This window comes from Nomascus leucogenys, chromosome 3 (assembly GCF_006542625.1).
Source record: "Nomascus leucogenys isolate Asia chromosome 3, Asia_NLE_v1, whole genome shotgun sequence".
Taxonomy (NCBI): domain Eukaryota; kingdom Metazoa; phylum Chordata; class Mammalia; order Primates; family Hylobatidae; genus Nomascus; species Nomascus leucogenys.
Window position 1 is genome coordinate 82766606 of NC_044383.1, and position 27383 is coordinate 82793988.

Genomic DNA, 27383 nt, shown 5'->3' on the forward strand with positions numbered 1-27383 from the left:
AGTTGCGGCCGGGCGCGGTGGCTCACGCCTGTAATCCCAGCACTTTGGGAGGCCAAGGTGGGCGGATCACGAGGTCAGGAGATTGCGACCATCCTGGCTAACACGGTGAAACCCCATCTCTACTAGAAAATAGAAAAAAATCGCCGGGCCTAGTGGCAGGCGCCTGTAGTCCCAGCTACTCGGGAGGCTGAGGCAGGAGCACAGGGTAAACTCGGGAGGCAGAGCTTGCAGTGAGCCGAGGTTGTGCCACTGGGCCACAGAGCAAGACTCCGCCTCAGAAAAAAAAAAAAAAAAAAAAAAAAGCCACAGTTGCCATGAAGCTGCCCTTCCTTAGCCACATCAGTTCCTACTGAGCTTCCAAAAAACAATATGTCCTTCTTTTGTATCTTGGCCTTATAACTTCCTATGGTTGCTGGCATCGGATGCCCAACAACCCTCATTTGTTCCTGATCTCCAACCACAATTCCATGTGGAATCCTTTCATGAAGTCTCTTCATTTAAACTTTCTTAGGGAATTTCATAACCAGACTGAGATGTGTGTGAATTTTTTAGCTTTAAGACTGCATTGTCTGTATGACCTAGTAAGAAAAGATATACAAAATGTAAGAAAAATTGATTCTGAAAATTATGAATAAGGACATATTCCCTTTATCTGTTTCCTACTTTCTAAATATTTTCACAATAAACACGTATTTCTTCATGATAAAGTAGTAACTCTAAAAATTAGGTGAACACATTTCATATATACTTCTCATGTTAAAAAGTACATTAAGTTGCCTTTTTATGATTTGCAACTGATTTTCAATTATTCAGTGTTCTTTTATAGAAACATACCTAGTTTTTTGTCCACATCAAAATAAACATCTTGCCAGAAATTTTTCTTATCTCTTACTTGCAACCAAGATCTTTCTATTCTTGAAAGGAGATGATGTGAGACCCAATTTTGTTCCTACTTTTTAATAGAAACTTTAGTATCTTTGTTTTAAAATTTCAACTTTTATAGATATGAGTTTGTCCAGGTTTGTTACATGGGTATATTGCCCCCAGGTAGTGAGCTTAGTATCAAATAGGTAGTTTTTCAACCCACACCCCTCTAGTATGCCCCAGTGACTATATTTCCCATGTTTATATCCATGTGTGCTCAATGTTTAGCTCCCACTTGTAAGTGAGAAATGCAGTATTTGGTTTCTGTTCCTGCATTAATTTGCTTAGGATTATGGCCTCTAGCTCCAGCTCCACCTATGTTGCTGCAAAAGACATGATTTTATTCTTTTTAATGGCTAGGTAGTATCCCATGGTGTATATGTACCACATTTTCTTTATGCAATCCAACTTCAGTATCTTGCCACTAAAAATATTTTCATCACGCATAACTGGGGCAAACTTTCCTCTACTTTAATTTTCTTTGTGTGTACAGAGCTCAATTGATGTACTTCTGGCATTTTTTTAAATTTACTTTCTCCCTGATAAGATGGAGTGACTTTTCTGATTGGAAATGTGAGAAGAACAAAATCTTCCTCACCTTCCTGTTTTCTCTTGAGGCCAGCCTCCATTAGCCCTCCTTTGTCTTTTCGTGCTACAAGTTGTGCCAGAGTCTGTTGAGAGGAGACCTGCCCCATGTCCAGAGTTTTCTATAAATGGATGAAATCTTTCTAATTCTGGGATTCTGGTAGCAAGCCCATTCTGCTAATGGATCTAAAGCCACGTTATGCTTCTTGGCTTCTGGCGGTGCTAAGGATTATATTTTGCCTCATGTATTTACTCTTTTATGGCTCAAATAATTTAACAATAACTTGAGAAAGAGGGATGATATTTATTGATGGCCTCCTCAGAAACCCTAATAATTCATGATTCTTTCACAATCATAGGTACACATGGATAATTTTTACTCAGTAATAGAGCATTCTTGTCAGTTGAAGTTTTGCTATACATAGCCCTAATTTTCGAGGCCAGAGGGCATCATACTATTTTTAAATGGCCCATGGTAATTTCTTGGAGAATGTTGCAGGTCAAACAACAAAGAAAGCAGAGTGAAGATCTTTTGGGGCTCTGGAATGTCTATATATCAGGACCATAAACGTGGTTATTGAGTTATACATAGGACTTCCCTTTCCTCATATCCTTTTAGCTCTAGAATGCCAAAAAATAAAATGGGCAAAATAAGTATTGGGGACTTTTATTACTTTCCTTAAAACTTTATTCTTTACATGTCTCAGTGATGCAGCATTACAAATTAGGCAATGAGACCATCCTAATCTAACAGATATTTCTTCTTAATATTAAGATAGTATATTAGAGGCACTGTTGCATTTCTATTTTGCTATATCTTAAGCGTTAGCCATTCACATAATTTGGAAGTCTTTTATTAGTAATTCTATTCATTCCACTTGAATAGATCTTCATTTCCTGAGTCACTGTGCACTCAACTTTTTCTTAAATAAAATAATTTTAATGTAATAATTGTATGTCAGTTTATATTTTATTATCATTAAAGCTATAAATTAATATTATATTCATTGTGTAATCTGTTAATAAAAAATATCATGAAGTAATTAATTCATTTCTTTCAGACTTCATGAAAAATTGATATGTTCTGTTGACAATTTGCCAACAAGAGGTCAATTAGCCTGGGACACCCTTCACACCATATGGTGAACCATGATCATTCTACTTGTTTGAGAAAAAAAAATTAATTAGTTCAACAAAACCTATTCAGTACTTAGCACATGTCAAGCACTGCACTCATTACTCTACCATCTTAGAGTATAAAAGGAAAGATATATGTTAATTGAGTAATCACAGAAATAATTGTTTAATTATAAACTATGAAAGATATCATAAATAAAAGTATATAATATGTCCAGGGATGGCAGGTAAATGTAGGAAACATTGGTCGATAGTATAATGATCCTTTTGCCCCACAGCTAATAAAAATTTTTAGCCTCTAAAATTGATCTCTTGCATGTAAGTTAAACCACCACATGAACTTACAATATTTATAATCAACTCTTTCTCTAAAATTCATCAAAGGACAGTAACTTGGAGAAAACTTTTTTTCAATGTTGCATGCATTGTGACCCAAAAATCAGAATACCTGAACTCCATTCCTGAACTTCCCTGAATTCCAACAGGGGACTTAGGTAAGTAACTTTACCTCTATGGGCTTCTGTTGCTTCGCATGCAAAATGAAGGTAGGTGTTGGATCAGGTCACCTCAAAGACTACACCAAGCTAAAGAATCTCTTATTCTATAACCTGAGAGACATACTCTCAATTACTACAAAGTAAGCCTATACCTGTAGAGGTTACCTGTCATACAGAAGCTACAGGAATATTGGCATTAAATTTTGATGAAGGATCCCTTTAGTCCTTTACCAAAATAATGTATAACTGTGTAGAACTAATACATGAAATGAAAATAGAATTTGCTTTGGGCTTTGAATATAGCACCTGATTATCCTGAAATGTAGTTTCCCAAAGGTATATCTGTTCCCTAATGGAAGTTGGTATGGAATATACTAAAAAATTATTAGAAGATAAATTAATCTGTATAAGATAGTAGCCACCTCAGAAAGCTTTTCTCTTTGCTCAATATAATGTAAGTCCACCTGCTATACACATTTCTAGAAATGCTCCATTTCTCCTAAACACACAAAGCATTGATAATTACCTGCTTAATAGTGTCTTTCTTCTCCACCAGACACAATATCCCATTTACTGCTGTATGATTCAGTTTTTGCTACGGTAACAAAAAATCAAACTTCTGGGAGTCTTAGAATAACAAATTTATTTCTTGTTAAGATTTTATGTGAGCCCAACATTCAGTTAGCTTGACTAATTATGACGCCAAGCTTCTGGTTGAGTTTAGATATTCTCCACATAGTTTTCATTCTGGAACTAAGACTACAGAAACAGTGATTGCATGAGGAATGGTATTTTGGCAAATGGCAATAATGCAAGAGGAAAGAGAAACTCATGACACTTCTTAAGCCTCATTTTAGAATAGTCACACTGTCTCATCTTCACACATTTCATTAGTCAAAGCAATCCCATGAACAAGCCCAAAATCAATGAGGGTGAAATATATTCTGCCCATTCTGCTGGGGATGGGAATATAAACTGTTGAACAATAATAAAGCCTAGAATAGCTGCCCTTCACACACTATGGTACATGATACATAGTGGATGCCTACTTTTTTTGTTGGAAGAATTTATAAAATTTGATAACATGTCATTTATTTTCCCCAAATAGTCCATGATCTTTTGTCTGTCTTTGAAATATAAATGTTCTTTTCCCCTCATATGACAATAGTAATTGATAATCTTAATTTTTCCCAAATTCAGCATAGGTCAAGGAAGAGTTTACCATTATATCTCCAGTTCCTAGTTCAGTAACTTTCACATAACCAATGTTCAATACATTTTTTTTTTTTTGAGATGGAGTCTCGCTCTTCACCCAGGTTGGAGTACAGTGGCGCGATCTTGGCTCACTGCAAGCTCCGCCTCCCGGGTTCACGCCATTCTCCTGCCTCAGCTTCTCCGAGTAGCTGGGACTACAGGCGCCTAAACAATGACTCCATTAGCCAAATATTATCTACTTTTTTAAACAAATAAAACTAAGATTAAGATCTAGTAAGTGATTAATCCTAGGGCACTTTAGCATCACTTTCTATATAAATCTAGTGAGTCATTATGCCCTTTTGTGAACTCCATTTAATATTTATGGTATGCTGGTTGGAAATAGTTTTTGAAGTTAAATATACCCTACTGAGATTACATGGGCATCATGAAAATAGTCCTTTAGGCCTATAAATTTCATCCTCATGCTTAAGGATGATTATCAGTATCTTAAAAAATAATATTTAATCTCTCATATGGGTATTGTACTTTGATGTGTTAGTCTTTACTGTTCATTAAAAATACTTTCCATGTACCTATTAGGCTCAAGCTTTTGTTTGGTATACAAAAAAAAAAAAAAAAAAAAACAGTTTCTGTTTTTCAAGTTTTGTTATCTGCTTGAGCAGATATGTTATGTTTTGAAATAGCTACAGCAATATCTGATGAGCACCAAATGAGGAAAACAATACTACTGGAATTCAGAGAAGAGAGATAAGTTCCCACAAGTGCAATTAGGAAAATCTCATGGAGGAAGTAGGATTTGAGTGAACCTTAGAAAATGAGTATGATTTTCATAACTGAATTAGAGAGAGAGGGTATTTCAGGGAGAAAATATAATAAATATAAAAGGTAAAAGCTATAATCAGGCAATATTAAGAAAGCCAGAGTAAAAGCTACATTAGTCCCCTGCTTACATTCCAAGAGCCTCCGTGGATGGCTGAAAATTTGGATGGTACCAAACTATATATACCATTCTTTTTCCTATATCATCATACCTTTAATAAAGTTTAATTTACATATTAGGCACAGTAAGAGATTAACAATAACTAATAATAAAATTAGACAATTATAACAATATACTAAGATAAAAATTGTGGGAACATGGTCTTTCTCTTTCTCAAAATATTTTATTGTGCTGTAGATCTTTACAGCAAATGATATTTTTCCTTTCCTTATTAAGTCAAGAAATTTTATCTTTTTACTTAAAGGAAGAAGTTGATGGCTTCTCTTTGGCATATCTGAATTTCCAGCATCACTACTCTTGCACTTTGGAGCCCCTTTTAAGTAAAATAAGGGTTATTTAATTACAAACATAACAACACTGATCTGATAACTGAGACAGCTACTAAGTGACTGATGCGTGATTAGGGCATACAGCATGAATATGTTGGACAAATGTTCATGTTCTAGGCGAGTCAGAGCAGGACAGTGTGAGATTTTATCATGCTACTTAGGATAGCCACAATTTGAAACTTCTATGTAATATTTTTAGACAATGGTTGAGTGCGAGTAATTGAAACTATGGAAAGAAGAATTGTAGATAAGGAGGGACTACTGTATATGTAGGAAAATAACTAGATATAAGACTTGGTAACTAGATAGAGAATATACTGTGGATGAAGACATAAAATGGCGAACTAAACAATATCAATTTGATGTTGTGAGCATTGTAGAGTTATTAAAATTTTTTACTAGAGAAGATATCATAGTGAAAGTATATTTTTAGGATCATTACGTTGGCAGTAATATGAATAATGGATTTGAGAAGTATCAAATAGGCAATGTAGGAGAATTTTTCCATTATCAAGACATGAAATAATTACTTCTAAATAAAGGTAGATTATTATAGTGCTGTAAAGGACAACATACTGAGTACCAAGTCAAATGTACTGCAATCAAAACAAAGAGCAGCCTGGTCAGGGTTTATTTAGTTCATGGCCCCAGAATTCTGATCAGGGAAGACTGGGACCAGGATAATAAAAATACATCAAGTTGGATAAAAGGCTGGAATCTGAAAATGAAAAAAAGATCAAGGTCACTGATTACCACAGATACGGGCATGATTCCCAAAGGCGAACAAATTCAGGAGACACAGCTCATAGGCAGTATATGAGTATCATTAGCCAAACTGACAGACTATCAAGATTGTAGATTTCAGAATAGAGAGGCCATAAATTCATTTATAACACAGCTAGTGTTGAACAAAATTTATTAAGTGGATATATTGGACCAAATGTTGGCCCTAACCTAAGATAATTTTTCTCATTATGTAGTAGGAACAAAGTGGTGTTTGCAGAAGCAATGGAATAGTCACGTTTTCTTATTGTCACACATTTCAGATTGAACATAGACAGTCCATAAATCTGAGCACTGGTACTGGAAGCAGGAGGGACAAGGGGATGAGGAATCACTTCAGGGAGGTGAAACTTAAAAGGCTTGTATTACAACTTAATTCATGAATTTCTATCAAGTGATAAATAGTTTGCATGTTTTTTGACAGCCAGTAACTTTTTTAATCAAAGAAAGGTTTGGTCCATATTCTAAAGCGTATTCAGATTATGCAATTTTGAGTTGTTTCTTTTTTTTTTTTTTTTTTTTTGAGATAGAGTCTTGCTTTGTCGCCCAGGCTGGAGAGCAGTGGCGCAATCTCGGCTCACTGCAAACTCCGCCTCACAGGTTCACGCCATTCCCCGGTGCCTGCCACCACGCCCGGCTAATTTTTTTTTTTTTTATTTTTTTTTGTATTTTTAGTAGAGATGGGGTTTCACCATGTTAGCCAGGACGAGTTTTTTCATTCTTAATCTAGATATGTTTTCTGTTGTAAGATCTCTAACATGAAGGACCAAATATACCAATAAGTCTAGAAGACACACAGAGAAATAAAGAGAAGAGTGGGTTAGAGAAGGGTGTGGGGATGGAGGAAGAAAATGTGTGTGTATCTGTGTGTGTGTGTGTGTGTGTGTGTGTGTGTAAGGGGCAGTCTTTTGTATTAAGTCAAATAAATCATTAACAATACAAATATAAGAGAAGCACAATTTGCAGATATAAAGAAAATGTATATAAGATATATTTCCTTCTCAAAAGGATACTCCCAAAATTATTTTCATTGCTTCTGGATTAGGTAGGATATCACCAAATAGAATATTATCAAGTAATAAAAATTCTTTGTAAATTGTTTTCATCCATGAGCACGTTGATTTGTTATATGATTCATAACTCTAATATACAGAAGCCTGGCTTCTGTGTCACTGAAAGGAGATTTTAGATGCAGCACTGTGCCTTTGTTCCTTGAAAACTGTCAGCAGATACTGAAGAAGATAATATATGTTCTATTTGACTTTTGGTACCAGGATACCAAAAATAAGATTCCTTCTTGTGTGTAAACTGAAATTTCTCTGTGAGAGATCCAACAGCTTAAGGGTTCAGTGGCAAAAGAAACCATTGATTATTAATTGATCACAGAACTACCCAAAAAGCAAAATGTAGCTATGGTAGTAGATTTCAAATATATGAACATCACTGGATACCTAATTCAACTAAAAGCAGGACAGTACATCTGTAATCACTGTCAACACATCTTTATCCCTTTCTGAATTGCAACTCTTACTCGCCTACCCACTCTCAACACCCACCCATTCCCCAAAATAAACTTTTGCTTACGATCATCTCTACTGTTTTTTTCTGTCAAGTTTTTGATTCTGTAATCTTTTCCACTTTGACCTCGCCTCTCATTTTGTTTTTTCAAATGTATACAGTGTTCTTGTTAATAGTGGACGGAGATATGTTATGCATGTGAAAGGAGCTTGTGTGTAAGAAAGAAATTTAGGAAAGGTACAAATTCCAAGACTGAGTTGTTGTTTTCTTGCATCTCCACCTCCATCTTGAAGCCCACCAGCAGCAGCGTATTGCTCACAAATAGGAGCCAATGTACTGAGTATGGAATGGTAAATTAAAGGAGAAAAATCTAATAAGCTCTGCCTCTCTGAATCTGCCATCTCCTAAAATAATCATGTGAGTCAGAATCTCCCGTGGAACATATTAAAAATATAGATTCCTTGGGATCTACCCCCACAGAGATTCTGATCAAGTAGGTCTGGTGTAAAGGCCAGAAATGTAAATGTTTAACATACTCCCCAGGTGATCCTGATGCATGGCCTGCACACTGCAATCATTATTCCAGAAATTAGAGGAATAAATACTTCTCTGTCCTAATTTGACTAACAACGAGTACTTGATGGCAGGATTGACCATGATGGAAACTTGGAATAAAGGTCTAGTCAGTCATAAAGCTCAAGAAGAAATCAGGTCAAAGTTAGACCTCAGCCTTTAGGAATTTGGGTTTCTTAAAAGGTACAAGAAAAAATAGATTTAGATACAGGGCATGGTGGCTCACACTGTAATTCCAGTTCTTTGGGAGCCAGAACTGGGAGGATCACTTGAGGCCAAGAGTTCAACACAAGTCTGGGCAAAATAGAAAGACCGTGTCTCAAAAAAAGATTTAGATTATGAGAGAAAAAAAAACTTGCATTACTTTTAAGTTCCTGCCAAATACACTGAAATACATTAGGTCCCATTCATTCCATTTCTGGTCCACACCTGCCCACTCTTCCAGCTCTTTCACTATTTTCACCATTTACTACTCTAACAGCTCTTTAAAACCTAATATATTGGTCAGTCTTTTCCCCATGTCTGTAAGACTGTACTAGTTTCACAGTCTTCCCATAGCTGCCTAACTAGAGTCTTTCATTTCACAAGCCTATTGTCAACATACTCAAGTACCTTTCGCTGTTGTCCACAGCATTTGCTTCCCTAAAACCCCTAAACGAAGATGAACCCTACTCTGGTGCCTACTTCTCTGATGTACTGAACACCACTAAACAAAAACCACACAATCATACATACTGATGCTCCTACAATATATGATCTTTCCCCTCAACTGGGCTTTTAACCCCATAGCAATTATTTTACATATTTCTGGTCCACTTTGTATCTTCTTCCTTTCAGTAGCTATCCCAAATCTTTATCAGTTTGGTTGAAAGTCTGATATGGTTAGACTTTGTGTCCCCACCCAAATCTCATCTTGAATTATAATCCCCATGTGAGGGAGAAACCTGGTGGGAGGTGACTGGATAATGGGGGTGGATTCCCTTAGGCTGTTCTCATGATAGTGAGCTAGTTCTCACGAGATCTGCTGATTTTACATGTGTTTGGCAAGTTCCTCCTTCCCGCTCTTTCTCTTGCCACCTTGTAAAGAATGTGCCTGCTTCCCCTTCCACCATGTTTATAAGTTTCCTGAGGCCTCCTCCAGCCATGCAGAACTGTGAGTCAATTAAACCTCTTTTCTTTATAAATTACCTAGTCTCAGGTATTTATAGCAGTGTGAAAATGGACTAATACAAGGCCCCATTAATTTTCTCAGCACATAAAGTACAATTCATCACATAGAAGCTACTTTAACTCTCCATCTCCCAACACATAAATGTCCGTGTCTACATCTCTAGTCAAATACCTATACCTATAACCATAGCTGTGTTCATACTTTCCAGTTCCCTCCATCCCAGAAAAAATAAAAGCTTCTCTACAAAGCTAATGGATTTATCCCATATTCCCTAAGATTTTTCCCATTAATTTTATCTCTTTCACCCTTATCAACCTCTCTTTCTCCATTGTTCTTTCCCCTCAACATCTTCATGACTGTTCCATATTAAAACAAAAGTCTTCACCAAATTTATATCAGTCCCTAAAATAACTCCTTATTCCCCTTACTATTTGTTGGAAAAACTCACAAAATAATAATTTAAGCTCTCTACTTTTCACATCTTTCACTTATTATTTAACACCACCCCCAAGTTCTGCTTGGTTCCTATTCACATTGACCCTGCTAAGGAGCTTATCTTTCATTTTGTTGCCCCTTTAATGGAGCTGTGAGCATGACATTTAGAGTCAGACTATTCCCACTAATTGCCAACTCTGTGGCCTATATGACTCTAGTTCTCTCCTCATGTAAAAGAAAGATGATAATAATATCTGTTTCATAAGGTGGTTGTAAGAATTACATGACAAAATATGTTATAAAGTGCTTTACAACATAGTATCTGACAAAAAGTAAGGTGACGCAGTAAATGGTGGGTAGTGTGGTGTTGATTCATGTTTTACATAGTTGTTATTGTTATAATTACTATTACTATCTTAACTATTCCTTAACTCATTTTTTCCCAAATGAATGCTTTAATGTGTTTGTTAAAATGAAGATTCTTGGGTCTCATCATAAGTGTAACAAATTATAATCTTTTGAGTAGATCCTAGTAATATGTATTTGAGAAGTACCTTGAGTGATTGTTTTGCATACTGAAGTTGGAGATCCATGGACTTATCCCCATTTGTTAAGGACCTTGGAATCAGATGGGCCTGAGATCAACTTTATAGATAAAGCCTTGAGTAAATTTCTTCTTTATTATTAGGTTGGTGCAAAAGTAATTGAGGTTTTGGCCACTTTTTTAAAGTAATATGGAAAACCACGATTACTTTTCCACCAACCTAATAGCTTTAGTTTTCATGTCTACAAGAACAGCTTAGTACCGTCAACTATATAGCGTCATCAAGAAGATAAAATTAGATGGTATTTATACATATGTAGTATAATGTATTTTATGTAGGCCATTCACCAAATATTTACCATATTTCCCATTTCCATCTTCAGGCATAAGGTAAAAACAATACTGATGCACTATAGAAAGCAAATCTTATCACACCAGTTTACCTAACCCTAGGGTGTATCTGTGTAAATCTTCTCCAAAGATATAGCTTTAGTTGCCTTAGTTACTGAGCAGTCTAGTAAGTATGACAGTAAATTAGAAAAAACTATAAACATGACAGTAACTTAGAACCAATAGACCAGAAAAAAATGGAATGAAGTTAGCGTGTCAAATATTATAAAATGCATTTAAGGAGAACATTTTGCCAAGTAGGTTTCATCTGACAATGAATGCTGTTCATGCATGCACTGAAAATCTAGTGTGATCAGCATTATGCTTCCTAATATGGGAAATTCACAGGAAGTTCCAAATGTGACCTCTGCCCCCAATGACATGAAATTTAATTGAATTATAAAAACAAAAAACACATGAAAATTTAGGATACAAATTTAAACCATATTTTTATTGAATTAAAATATAAACAACACCATATGTAAGATTTTATTATTAGCTAGAAGGGATTCAGAGAAATGCAAAGTTCCTTAAATATCTTAGAAACAAGTGTCAAGAATGTTGTCTGTACAGCTAATATAAGAGGTAACCCAGGGAGGAGGAGGAAAGGAATTACAGACAGTGGGTTAATATGGAACTAGCCCCTTTCAAGTTTTGCTATTAGAATTTCTGTAGTAAAGCCCTTTTAAATTATCTCCTACTTTTATTGTTTCATTGTTCTAGGGTGTGCGTATGATTACATTGTATGATTAAGTACTAAATCAAGAACCTAAATTTCTCTTTCCTGTGATGAAAGAGAAAAAGCATTGTGGAAGTCTAGAGGAATGCTCCATGATGAATTTGGGAGAAGAAAATGAAGACAATTGTGTTTGGGGCAGTCTTCACTGGAAGAAATGTATAGGTTAGATTTGAAAGGAAGAGACTTTAAAACTAGTTGGCTATTATTACAGCAATAAAGTATGGAATGAGACCTTAAGTCAGGCTTGGATAGCTGAAACAAAGACAGTATTGCCCTCAAGCAAAGGAAACATCAGCAAAGGAACATGGTTAAGAATGTATATGGCATGTCCATGGAATAATGAAAAGCTAGTAGGGCTTCAGTAGCTACCCAAAATCATGTTAGGCAGAGGATGTGGCTGGACCTTGGAGAGACTAAGGAGCCTGGCAAGGGGTGAAGATTTTCTTCTATTGAAGTAGGATGGGTTTTTTTTAATGGTCAAAAAACAATGGATAATAAATACGATCCTATTAGTCATATTGGTTCATTTAATAACTAGCCACTGGCAATTAACATAGTCAAGGAAAAATGCTAGGCATTGTGGGAAACAAAATTGATTAAGACGTAGTACACTGCTCTCAACACCATTCAAAAATTAAGGCATAAGATAACAAAAATAATTATAATCACAGTGGAATGTAAATGCTAGAAGGTAAATATATGATGATACTATGAAGGAAGTAGGTAGCCTATGAATGGTGGTAACTCATGATATTTAGCTGGGACCTTGAAGGATAGGTGTTATGTAGGTAAAGAAAAGAAGAGAGGACTTCTGAGAGGAAAACAGTGCAAGCAAAGGCTATTCATTTCAAAAATATTGAATGCTTACTGTGTGCCAGGTCCTGGACTTTATACTGGGGTATAAAGACTTATCACAGTCTCTGCCCTTAAGAGTTTAACACAGAAGAGCAGAGTGCGAGTTCTCAGGGATACTTGGATAGTTCCATTTAACTAGAGCTTGTATATAGGAGGAGGTAATGGAATGAAGCTGGAAAGACAAATTGAACCAATATTAATGAGAGTCTTAAATGCCAGGACAATATATACTCAATTCTCTTGGGTATGGAAATCATTGAAGTCTGTTGTTATAGTTTTTATCAGAAGGCAATGAAGACAATTGTGTTTGGGGGAGTCTTTGCTGGAAGAAATGCATAGGATAGATTTGAAAGGAAGAGACTTTTAAACTACGTGGCTATTATTACAGTAATAAAGTATGGAATGATAATAGCCTGGGATAGCTGGTGACACCAGAGTAATTGAAAAAGCTCATACGTATCAAGAATATATTAATGCTTTAATCATTTGCTAAGGGGTTATGCAAATCATCTCACTTACTCCTCACAATATCTCTTCGAGAAGGGTGCTGTAATTATTCCCCATTGACAGAGGAGTAAACTGAGCACAAAGACATTTTAAAGACTTTCCCATGTTTTACAACTAGTAAACGATGAAACTAGATTCAAGCATAGGCAGCCTCCAGAAACTGCTTTCTAACCACTGGCTATAGTGTCAAAAACAGCTATAAATTTTGAACTCATATGTCTAAATAAAAAAAGCTCAATTAACAAATACAAAGAAGTTTAAATACTTTTTTCACTTAAAAGCTTTATCAGTTAAAAATATATATACCATTCTTTTTCCAAATTACCCTCACTGAAAGGTTTAGTGGTTTTCAAATTCAATAATAGAATTTTAACAGCAGAATGCATCTCAGAGAATATCTCAAACCTCACAAATTTACAGAAGGGGGCATTGAGACCAAGACTCAGGGAATGCCCAAGGTAAAAGAGCTAGCTAGGGATTGAACTCACACTAAAATCCATACCTCCTGTTTTCTTGTCACTATAGTATAGCACTCTGATTTTATCATATCATATTTCTATTATGTTTTTCATAGTGAACATGGAAGATCACAATACTGAGTCATAAAGGGAGAGATTTTTACTTATAAATTACAGAAAGATGTGTGAATGGTTACATATCTGGCTCACGCTTGTAATCCCAGCACTTTGGGAGGCCGAGGCGGGCGGATCACGAGGTCAGGAGATCGAGACCACGGTGAAACCCCGTCTCTACTAAAAATACAAAAAATTAGCCGGGCGTGGTGGTGGGCGCCTGTAGTCCCAGCTACTCAGAGAGGCTGAGGCAGGAGAATGGCATGAACCCGGGAGGCGGAGCTTGCAGTGAGCCGAGATTGCGCCACTGCACTCCAGCCTGGGCGACAGAGCGAGACTCCGTCTCAAAAAAAAAAAAAAAAAAAAAAAAAAAAAAAATCACAACAGTAAGTGTATTAACAATTATGCCCATTATCCATTTTAGCAGTTTTGACACATGAATTCATCTTTCACCGTGGATTTTCAGATAATGATGCCAAATTGTTCTGCTTCCATATTGTAACAAATCCTTGGTGAGAAGATAGATCTGTGTTATCTTGCAGTGATGAATAAGTATCAGTGTGTTTTTTAGAGGGAGGAGAAGGCTCCACCAGAGGGTGTCATGCATTGTTGTCTTACACATACATCTTTCCAGGAGAATTTCAACCTATCTTCTTTGATCATTACCAGGTGGTTTCCCCTTGCAGCACCAGAGTCCATCACTGGTAATAAAAGCATAACCAGACCAGTTTGCTCTCATTTATTTTATGAATCATTGCCAGACTCAGAAATAAAGAACAAAAGGAAGCGTCTCCTTTTTTGTGTCTTTTGAAATTGAATGAAATGTCAATGAAATATCTTCATAATATTATGCAAGAGAATGTCCTACATTGATGTGGGGCCAAAATAGCTTACAGAACCTATGGCTTCAAAGCTAATGGAATGTGCCAAGAGGACCACAATACAAAAAGAATGAATATACTGAAAGGCTCAGAAAGCAATGGGTTTTCTTTCAGGAACAAGAGAAATCCAAATAATTGGGAATATTTTGTCACTTATTTCCCCATAATCCTACCTAGCCACAAGATAAAACAAAAATAAAAAGAATTCAGAAGTAAGAATAAAAATATGTCACCCAGCGAGGTTGGAAAGTGAAGCTTGATTCATTTCGAATTCATTGTCCTAATGGATGAGCAAGTGATTGAAGATGAATGCATGAATAGCAGTTAATATCACTGGTAAGAGGAAGACAGAGAAAGACAAAAGAATCATGGAAGTGGGGTAGAACAAAGAAAAGAAGGAAAGCGAATAAAAAAGTTTTTAAAGCGAAAGAAGGGGTAAAGAAAATGAAAGAAATTAAGCTGACAGGAAGAAACATATGAAATGCAGCTGTGATGCTCATTTGTTCTTCTTTTAAAATGTAAATTGCTTCTGATTTTGAAGTCAAGGTCTGGATATTTTCCTGTGGAAATAACAGCCATATACCCTCTAAATAGTCTGTCTTCCCCAAAAGAGAGAAAATTGGGAAAGATAACGTAGTTTTACTGTAAGCAATACAAAAAAAATAGTTCTAAAAACCTCAAGGCATTTCAGTGTAAGTTGTCTGCAACAGACAACAGCATCAAAACCCTCCAAATTTCCTAGCGTGAGACAGGCACCAAGCTGGAGACTTGGTTGCCTGGCAACCGCGCTCTTCACAGGCAGCTGGAGTAAAAGGAACCGTCTGGTGCCAAACGGCCTTTCACCTGCTTCGTTAAAGGGAAATCAGAGAGAAAGAGTTACCTTGCAAGGGCCAAAGCTCCCCATGAGAAACAGAGGCTTGAGAAACCCTCCTCTAGCTTCACTTTGGAAAGGCACTCCAAGCAGGGTGGGAGGTTTCTAATGCCTCAGTAATTAAGGATGCTTTTTCCTCCCCTCCCCCTGCTCTGGGTGCCACCCTGAAAATAACAGGCTGCAGGCTTGGTATTCTGACGTTGTATAGAGGGGAAAAGAAATCACTTTAAATCTTTTGTTCCATATTGATAAATTCTGAAGACCAGGGACATTGCTTACATCTCTCCATTATTTTTAAATTAGGTTTGCTTTCTGATAATGCAAGGACTAATAAAGTGTATTCATGATGAAAAGAGAATTTGAAAAGGATGACTATGAAAATAGTCTGTTTTTACATAAGTGCCTGGGGATTGAAGTTATTCTGGAAATTTTACCTGGCTACTTTAGTGGAAATGTGAACAGTACCTAGAAGGGATTTCGTATAAAAAATGGTGAGGGCTTTCCAAAATAATTTGTACAGCCCACTCCTAAAATGCAAAGTATTGCAATATACTTCTTTGTGTAAATTTTAGCCTATGCTAGAAAATACACAGTTTTTAAGTGGATGCTTAACGAGTAATTCCCAATTAGTCTGGCTCTTTCAAGGTCAAACAGTAAAACGTGTGTGGAAATTGGGCAGATAGCTGCATAGCAGTCAGAAACAAAGCACTGAAGTCAGCATTTACAGTGGCGGATTCCGGTCCTTGTACTGTCACTCAGCACAGCATTAAAATTTTGAGTTCTAATTTGGGTGACATAGATCTAACATATTTAGTGTTCATTTGGAACTTTCCTTCAGATAAGATTCTAAATATAAAACAAAAAATGTGTAATGTTCAAACTTTTCAGGTTATACAAATTATATAAATTTATTTCAGTTTTATTCACTACCAGTAAGTACAACTATTTTTACACCTTTCTATAGGACTTTGTTGCCCTCATTCTTTTATTCTGTTGTATTTTACTGAAATATGAATAATAGATATACATATATGAATATACACACACATATTTTATTCATCTCCCTACTTCACCTCCAAAGTTGAAGAGCAAATATGTTTTTCATTCTCCACATGACTTCTCCAAGGCAGTCTTCTATTATTGTTAGTAACTATACAATTATCCAGAGTTTCTACAATAATCTATTATTGAATAGGATTTTTTGGTAAGTCTTCATTTACAAAATTATACTGGAAGATAATTTATTTTCTTTTACGTTGAAAGCCTGGCATCATAACTCCTTTAGGGAAAGGAAATTTAAGATAGAAGGTGAGCCCCTGAGGCTATAGGTTAGCCCACAGGTTCTTAATCTGGTCTACACATTAGAATTACCTAGGGAGCTTTTTGAAAGCACTGATTTCTGGCCCCCTTCCTCCACCAAGGCTGTGATCTTGATTCAACATCTGGGTCAATTCTGTGTGAAACAGCATCAGTATGTGCACATCGACTTCTAAGTTAATATTGGTTGAAAAGTTTTAAAGTTGTCTTATTTTCTGGGAGATGGACTTTAGGAGACTAGTTACAGTGCTGCAGAAAAAATGAGCAGCGTTTAATGTTATGTGTGCCTAGTGGCTTTTCCCAACATCCGTGTCTCTCTCTATTCCTGTACTCAGGCAGCCTTCCATCCTAATGCTGCATCTTAATATTTAATGTGCTAAAAAAGTTAAAGAAGTGATTAAGGTTAATAAAAAATATTCTAAATTATGTGGAAATACAAGTAGTAAAGCAAATGTTAGCTCTTACTATTAGCCCACAGCCAAGTTACGTTTTGGTAACTAGAGGAAGAGGGTAATATTTTGGCTATATCAGCTATAGTACACACAGAGTTGATTAAAAAAAAAAAGAGTAATTTTTGCCTTAAAACCATATACATATTTTCTTAATGTGTAGTATTATTTTCCGATGGATTTTTTTTTTTTTTTTGAGACAAAGTCTCGCTCTGTCACCCAGGCTGGAGTGCAGTGGTGCGATCTCAGCTCACTGCAACCTCCGCCTCCCGGGTTCAAGAGATTCTCTTGCCTCAGCCTCCCAAGTAGCTGGGATTATAGGCATGTGCCACCACGCCCGGCTAATTTTTTGTATTTTTAGTAGAGACAGGGTTTCGCCATGTTGGCCAGGCTGGTCTCAAACTCCTGATCTCAGGTGATCCAACCCCCCTCAGCCTCCCAAAGTGCTGGGATTACAGGCGTGAGCCACCATGCCCAGCCTCTGATGGAATTTTTAGTATGTGTGTAATATTATATCATCCTATGAAAGAAATAAAATTTTTCTACCTGTAATGTTACTAATGAAAATTGGTAATTTGTATAAAAGGATTTGAATATATCTTTCGTCATATACCACCACATACCATTTGCAATCATATGTAAATTTAATCATTCTGTGCTTAAGAATAGAATAAACTCTAGACCATTCTCAGATATACTCGCCTGGATTACTGCTTCAAGTTGATTAAAAAGTTGGTGCTATTGCAACCTAGTTAAGAGACTGAGAGATACATTATCTTTTCATTCACTGACAATTCTATTTATTGGCCTCAAACTGTCCCTGTGACCTTGTAACTGATCTTGTAACTATTAGGGTTACTGTTACAAAGAAGAGAAATCAGGTTCCTGGTTTGAAAGAAATCAATTCTGGTTAATTTAAGCAGAAATGAGTTTTACTATAGGGATGTAGGACTACTCAAAGTTGTTTAGGAAAACTGGAGGTCAGGCTTCCCAAACAGGCAGGAGACAAGCAAAGACAGGCAGAAAAGGATCAGAGCCTCAAGTGAGGTTACTTTGCAGGATCAATCTGGTCATAGCAGCCATTAATTCCACTGACCACAGAACTGTGAGACACCACTGTCACTGTGCATTACTGCAGAAATCACTAGATGTCATTGCATTCACTGTTGTCCACTACAACCTGGACTAAATTTGAAATTGTCCCTTTAGCTTTATATTCATAACCCAAATTAACATCTCTTGCAGAAGCATTCAATCTGCTGAGCCAATATCACCTGCCCATACACCTCGAATGCCATGGCCTGGAGGAAGGAAAGTTCATCCTCTTTTGGCTTCTATACTAGGAGCTGGGGTTCTAGATTCCAACAAGATTCTAGGAGTGGAATATTTCTTAAAATACAAAAGGAGTTTGGAAGATTGACAGCCATAAAAAAGGCATATTTCTACCACTCCCCACCTCTACCTGGCACTACACATGTGAAAAGAGTGATAACTCTATTCATTAGTGGAGGTTGGGGAGGGGGTATACATTCTATTGATAATGAATTTGTAGAATCAACTTCAAATATGAACCACACACAAAGTTATCATTAGTTAATTTGGAATAATGGACTCTGGGATCAGGTAAAATTTCTGTTTTGTCATTTTGATAACTGTGACCAAGACAGGTCATAAAAACATATACTAAGAGCCTTACATATAAGCAATGAATTACAGTTGCCAAAATAGTTTGACTTGATGGGTAAAAGATTTGATGACTACAAATTTGACATTATTTCTAATTAATAGCAATAGATTTACAACATATCAATATTTATTGATGTAAGTAAAGCAGGAGTTAGAGGGAAATTTATAATTTCAAATAGTTATACTAGAAAATAAGAATAATTTAAAACCATAAATTTGTTTCCATTTCAGGGATCCCATAAAAGAGCTAATTAGTAGAACAAAGAAAATTTAAAAAGAGGTGAGGACTATAAAATAGAAAGCAAACAATGTGGATAATTTTAAAGGCCCAAAAATTGGTTTGTAGAAAATATTCATTAATGTAATTCATCATATTAACTAAACATAAAATGGGACAGAATCATCTCGTAGATGCAGAAATTATTTTACCAAAGTCAACAGCCATTCATAATTCTTTTTTTTAAGAGACCTTTTTTAAGGGGCCTTTCTCCCTTTCCCAGGCTACAGTGTAGTGGCCAATCACAGCTAACTGCATCCTCAAATTCCAGGCTCAAGGGATCCTCATCCTCCTGAGTAGCTAGGGACCAAAGACAGCCACCACCATGCTGGACCAAATTCTTGTTGTTTTCTTTGTAGACATAGAGTCTCACTATCTTGTCTAGGCTGGTCTCAAACTTCTGGCCTCAAGCTATCCTTCCACTTTGGTGTCTCAAAGTACTGGGATTATAGGCATGAGCCACCATGCCAGTCCCATTCATAAGTTTTTAAAAAGTATTCACTAAGTTAGTAATTGATGAGACAAACAAATCATAAAGAAAAATATTTATTAAGCATATGAAAAAGTGCCTAGTGTTAGGAAAATTCAAGTGAAAACCACAATGAGCTACCACTACACATTCACTAAAATGGCTAAAATTAAAAAGACTAACCATACCAAATGTTAGTGAGGATGTAGAGGAATTGGAACTCTTATAATGTTGTGATGGGAAGGTTGTAATATAGCCGCTATGGAAAACAGTTTGGCAGTTTTATATAAAGTTAACACACACTTACTGTATTACCCAGCAATTCTACTCCTAAGTATTTACCCAGAGATAAATGAAAATATTTGTCCACACAAAGACTTTTACACAAATGTTCACAGGAGCTTTATGCACAATAGCCTAACATTGGAAACAACCTAATCAACCATCATTAAGACAAGGAATAAATAAACTGGTATTTCATACAATGGAATACTGCTAAGTCATAAAAAGGCACAAATTGCTGATACATGCAACAACATATGAATCTCAAACATACTCATGAAAGAGACAGATAAAAAGGACATGGGGTGTGTGTGTGTGTGTGTGTGTGTGTCACATGATTCCAATTACATAAAGTTCTTAAATAGGCAAAACAAATGTAAGGTGAAAAAAATCAGAAGAGTAGTTTCCTTAGGGTTTTGAAGAGTTTTCTTCCTGAGAAGGGAAATTAGAAAACTTTCTGGTAAAGGATACATTCTCTAACTTGTTAGGGAAGAGCTACATGGATATGTGCATTTTTCAGATCTTACTGAATTGTATTCTTATGATCTGTACATTTTAACTTATGTGTATTTTATCTCAAAAATAAAACTATAACAAATATTAAACTAGTTAGTAGGTATGTTTTTGTAGATTATCAATTCTGAAAATTCCTTTTGTGTAGTCTAGCTTGACCAAATGAACAAATATATTGAAGGTAATTGTAGTGAGGTTTGTCATTTATACACACATACATATATATTTTCAAGTCCTATTCACTGAGAGGGCATAGAAGCAATGATACACCAGCAGCAATTGCGGGCCTACTCCCCAGACCTTGGTCTCTAAAGACTATTTTCCAGTAAAGGGAACCAGAACTCCTAAGATAAATAGTTGATACTAGCGCTGGGCCAGGGGAGATCCAAGGTAAACTTGGAAACTCTTCTTGTGACAGAAAGCAAGGAAGTAAGGAATAAGGGAACATTTTAAATAAATATCTGAGTCACCTTAAAAAGACTTCCACTGGCCAAATCTGGGACAATTTGACCACGCAAATAAATATTGATTGTAATAGATTATTACCTTGTGATATTCACCAGATTATTACCTGATGAATAAAATTCTGGATATTGACCTGGGCAGGCTAAGACCTTAAAAGCAAATGCAATAAAAACAAACATTGACAATTAGGACTTAATTAAAATAAAGATATCTGCACAGCAAAAGAAACTATCAACAGAGTAAAGAGATAACTACAGAATGGTAGAAAATATTTGCAAACTATGCCTCTGAGAAAGGACTAATATCCAGAATCCACAAGAAACTAAAACAAATCAATAAGAAAAAAGACAACCTCATCAAAAAGTGCATATGAACCAACATTACTCAAAAAATACAAAAAATTAGCCGGGCATGGTGGCAGGCACCTGTAGTCCCAGCTACTCAGGAGGCTGAGGCAGGAGAATGGCGTGAGCCTGGGAGGCAGGGCTTGCAGTGAGCAGAGATCATGCCACCTAACTCCAGCCTGGGTGACAGAGCGAGACTCTGTCTGAAAAAGAAAAAAAAAAAAAAAAAAAAAAGGACATAAATAGGCAAACATAGAAAAAACGCTCAACCTCACTAATCGTCAGAGAAATGCAAATTAAAATCACAGTAATGTGCCATTTCACACCAGCCAGAATGACTATTATTAAAAAGCCAAAAACGTAACAGATGCAAGTGAGAATGCGGAGAAAAAGGAATGCTCATACACAATTGGTAGAAATGTAAACTACTTTAGCCTCTATGGAAAGCAGTATGGATATTTCTCAAAGAACTAAAAATAGAACTGCTATTCAAACCTAGCAATCCCACTACTCAGTATCTATCCATGGGAAAGGAAATCCTTCTACCAAAAACACACCTGAACTAGTATGTCACAACACTATTTGCAATAACATAGACATGGAATCAACCTAGGTTCCCATCAATAGTGGACTAGATAAAGGAAATGTGGTACATCAACACCATGGAATACTATGCAGTCATTAAAAAGAATGAAATGATGTCCTTTGCAGCAACACGGATGCAGCTGGAAGCTGTTATTCTAAGTGAATTAATACAGAAACAGAAAATCAATTGCCACATGTTTTTACTTATAAATGGTAGCTAAACAATGGGTACAAACAGACATGAAAATGGAAACAATAGACAATGGAGACTCCAAAATGGGAAAGGAAAGGGCCAAGGGTTGAAAAACTAACTATTGGGTACTATCTTCATTATTTTGGTGATAGGTTCAGTAGAAGCCTAAACCCCAGCCTTACACAATATATCCATCTGACAAACCAGCACATGTCCCCCCACGAATCTAATTTTTTTTTTTTTAAAAAAGCATATTTACGTTTACCTCTTATTGCTGAATTTCTGTTCTTGGCCTTTTAGAGGTTAATAGATTTTTAACAAATGTTCCAATAACATAATACAGGTTAACTTTGAAAGGTGTTTTTTTCTCAAATGCTTCCATTGGCTGAAAAAAAAAAAAACAGTTAATAATGAATCTTTCAAGAAACAAGCTTACATTTACCTATATCATTGTATTTCTCTATTGGCCTATTAGTGCCCAATGAAGAAAAAAACATTCTTTAAAAAGAAAAAGAACCCATAACTGCATGGTGAATAAAGAAATAGATGAATAAATAAATAAATGGAAGAAGGAGAGTGCACTCCTTAAGGTGGAATGCAAATGATAAGAAAAATGAACAAAAAATGATGGAGTTAGAAATCAATGTGTGGATATCACATTTAGTAGATAAAAGTTTGATGAAGAGGATATTTATGTAGCCTCAAAGTATCTCTCCAAAAGTACCTAATAATTAGGAAAGGAAAATAATGGTTCTAGCACCATGGAGAAACCTCATGGACACCACTTCAGTAGAGTGATCAAAACTAATAATATTAGTGCAGTCTGAATCATGTGCACTCCAGTATGAGCCGCTGAGAAGGATAAAATATCACTTCAGTGGAATTGCTGACAAAAATCCATAACCTGAAACTAACAATGATGAAACAGCAGATCAGTTGAGGGATGTTCTATGAAATAACTGATCTATACTCTTCAGAAATTTAAAGCCAAAAGACTAAGTATGACTGAGTATCTGTTCTGAGTTAAAGGATACCAAAGAGACTTGAAAAATAAATGCAATATATGCTCTTGGTTTTGATTTTGAATAAGGACAAAACAAGGAAATGTTCTAATTTTGATAATTATACTGTCAATACATAAGATAATTAACAGGTTATTAGGAAACACACAGTAAATTATTTAGGGGTAAAAATTCATGATGTCTCCAATTTACTTTCAAATGATTCAGAAAAAATAATTTGCAAGTACATAGAGAAAATGTGTGAAAAATGTAAACAATTGGTGAGTCTGAATATAGGTTACACGGGTATTCCTAGTTCCTTGGGCTATTCTTGAACCTTTTCGGTAACTTTGAAAGTATATCAAAATAGGCCAGGCATGGTGGCTCATGCCTGTAATCCCAGCACTTTGGGAGCCCAAGGCGGGCAGATCATGAGGTTAGGAGATTGAGACCAGCCTGACCAACATGGTGAAACGCTGTCTCTACTGAAAATACAACAACAAAAAAAGAAAATTAGCTGGGCATGGTGGCGCACGACTGTAATCCCAGCTACTCAGGAGGCTGAGGCAGGAGAATCGCTTGAATCTGGGAGGTAGAGGTTGCAGTGATTCGAGATTGCACCACTGCACTCCAGCCTGGGTGACAGAGAGAGACTCCATCTCAAAAAAAAAAAAAAAGTTACAAATACATAAATACAAGTCAGATCCCCATCCCACCAACACCCAAAAAAACGCCATACACAGGGGATTAGTGAGTAAAAAAAGAATAGTACTGGATTATAATATTTTTGGCTCCATGATCTTTGGGGGACTGTTTCTAAACATAGCATGGAAGAAAGCTCCTCTTTACCTGACTAGGAAAAGTCCCAAAAGTAATACATGCCTTCATCTCACAGCATGTGATAACCTGGTTCTATCTTGTTTGATTGCAAGAATAAGGGTAGGGAAGCAAGAATAGGGCTGATTATTCTTTTGCCTTAGGGGAAAAATATTTTATTGTTGGTGAAATATCTTGATTCATTTTTTATGAATGATAAAGAAAATTTTTCTAAGGTGGCTGGATATTTGTAAGCCTAGAGCTATTCTGAAGACTCAAAATGCACACAACATTTTGAGCCCTGTCTTTTATTAACTGCGTGAGGTTTAAGCATTCTGTTTAAAGAGATCAAGATTCTTTTTGTTTGAGAAGAAAAGGGACTGAGTTTGCTGGGTGTGGGATCCCAGGACACTTGCATCCCTTCCCTCGCCAGGGTGTTTTGTCTTCTATTTATATATTTTGGTTCATAGCCTTTATGTGATGTTACATAATTTTTTTAGCCACTAATAAATCCTAATTAAAATTCAACCCTTAAAGGCAGTATTTAAAATAAAGTCACATTGGGAATGAAACGTATCTTTCAGATATGCTCTCGGTAACAGAAAAAATCATAATAGTAAATTATCCATTCTTCTTCAAATTAGTTATATTTCCTAGAAGTGATACTTTCTGTCATTCACAAGATAGAAAATGTCTAATATATAAACTTATTGTAGCAAGACACATACATTGTCATGCCATTAGCTCAGGCTAGTGCCTGGTGGGATGAAAGACACTCTCAAAGTCTATTTTTTTATTGTTGATTAAAGATTTTTAAAGCAAAGCAGTTAATTCTCACTACATTAAAAATTTGTTTTTATTAGACACCTTATAATTATCTTTTATCTCTCTGATCACAGATTCCTCATTTAAAATGGAAATTGTGAATGTTAAGTGAACTAACATGCATAAAGTGCTTAGTACACTGTCTGGCATATAAGTGCTCAGCTCAATAGATGATATTCATAAATATAGATTATTTTATATTATAAATGTTCAAGTTAAAAATACCATATTGAACACATGTTTATCCACTCAGAGATTAATAAATAAAATATCTCAGAAAACTTGAGACAATAGTGCAGCAAAACATGTTGACAGAACTCCAGGCTAGTGGCATGCAGAGAAGGATGCTAACAAAAAATGAGCAGGCTTCCACTACCAGCCTCTATAGAACCCTAGCCAAGCCCAGGGATTAGCAGCATTTGATGCAGAGAAGGGCAGAAAACTAGAGAAGAAAACAGATGTGAGTGTGTATTGGGGTGGGGTGAGTAGAGGAAGAAGATGCATGATAGATTGAAATTCTTTGTCCAGAACTCTCAATTTTTCTCCTCCACTTCCACTGAATACAAGTATCTAGGTACTCCAATCCTAGGGGCCAAGAACTGGAGGTTTATTCTCTAGAAATATTGCATAGATGAAGACAAGATCATTGGTATATGAAGCTTGGTATGGTTTGGCTCTGTGTCCCCACTAAAATCTCATTGAATTGTAATTCCTGGTGTTGGAGGAAGGGTCTGGTGGAAGGTGATTGAACCATAGGGGCAGACATCTCCCTTGCTGTTCTTGTGATAGAATTCTCATGAGATATGGTTGTTTGAAAGTGTGTAGCACCTCCCCCTTCTCTCTCTCTCTCCTGCTGGCTGTGTGAAGATGTGCTTGCTTCCTCTTTGTCTTTCTGGCATGGTTGTAAGTTTCCTGAGGCCTCCTCAGAAGCAGAACCTGTACAGCCCACAGAACCATGAGCTGATTAAAGCTCTTTTCTTTATAAATTTCTTTATAAATTACGTGATGTTACATAATTTTTTAGCCACTAATACATCCTAATTAAAATTCAACCCTTAAAGGCAGTATTTAAAATAGTCACATTGGGAATGAAATGTATCTTTCGGATATGCTCTCAGTAACTGAAAAAAATCCTCAGGTATGTCTTTACAGAAGTGTAAGAACGGACTAAAACAAGACACATAGTAGAGTAAGAATAAAGCACATAATTGAAAATGAGAGTAATTATTGAGCCACTCTGCAAAACGGACTGATCCCAAGACCTCTATCCCACCCTGCACAAATTACTGAAAGCCAATGGTAGAAGACTGCAGAATTTATTTTTTCTGAAAAAATTAAACAATACCTCCCTGTACTGACATTTGGGGCCTGTATGATCAGTCATCATTCAGACCAATTTTACAAGAGTAAGGAGTGCTATTTGCAAGTACTGGCAATCACAGAACTTCCAGTCAAAATTTCAGGGCTCCAGTGTTAAATGAGAAAGGGAGAAGTCAGTAAGCAAACCAAGAAAATAAACCCAGAGGAAAGATAATGCAGGAAATGCAAGAGCATTTCAAAATTAAAACCAAAATGAACACATCAGGGAGATGGAGTTTTTGCATCAATAAAAATGGATGATATTTATAAGGAAGAATTCTTAGTAGTTAAAATAACGTAGTTGAAACAAAGATTTCTACAGAAGCTTGGAAGTAAACAAAATGTCAAGAAGATAAAAAATGTGAGATAAAAGCTAAGAACTGAGAGCATCAAACCAACAGTTCAAATAACTAATTAATCTGAATTCTATAAAGAGAATAGAAGGGAAGCCATGGAGATAAAGATATCTTTTAAAAAGAGACTTTTTCAGAACTAGAGTACACATTTCCAAATTGAAAGAACTCAAAAAGTACTAGCACATTTAATTTTTTAAATATCCAAAACAAAGCATATTGTCATGACATTTCAGAGCACTATGTTAAAGAGACAAACCCAAACAATTAAAGAAGAAGGAAAGAGGTGTCACAGCCAAAGAAGGAAAATCAGAACAATACTGGGCTTTTCATCAACAGCACTTGCTGATTCAGAGAGAAAATGATTTTTAACCCAGAATTTTCTCATTTACAAATGCGAATGCAATAAAGATACTTTTAGACATGCAAAGAGTCACAAAATTTTTCTCCCTTTCTTAGCTGCTAGGAAGGTGTACAGAATAGAAAAAACATCCCATACAGGCCTTAGTGCCAGAATCTTGCAAATCAACTGGTTCCTTACAACTTAAATAATAGGAAGCTGATTTGAGTAATAATAAAAGTCCAGTCTCCTGCACAGCTGGCCTTGCATGAATTACTCTTTCTCTACTGCAATTCTCCTGTCTTGATAAATAGGCTCTGTCTAGGCAGTGGTCAAGGTGAACCCACTGGGAATTACGAATTTGGGGGCTTGTCCAGGACTGGCCTTGTGGCTACCTACCTGTGATTTGGTAGCCTCTCTCCAGTGATGTATCCAGAGGCCAGCTCAAGTGGCTGCCTAGTTCTCTTGGACTGGGGGATAATTCTGGTAATCTACTGGTGGGGCACTGCTGAACCAATGTGCATGGATTTAATTGCAATTGAAAAGTATTCCTGGGGAGACATCGCTTAACTGTAGCCCT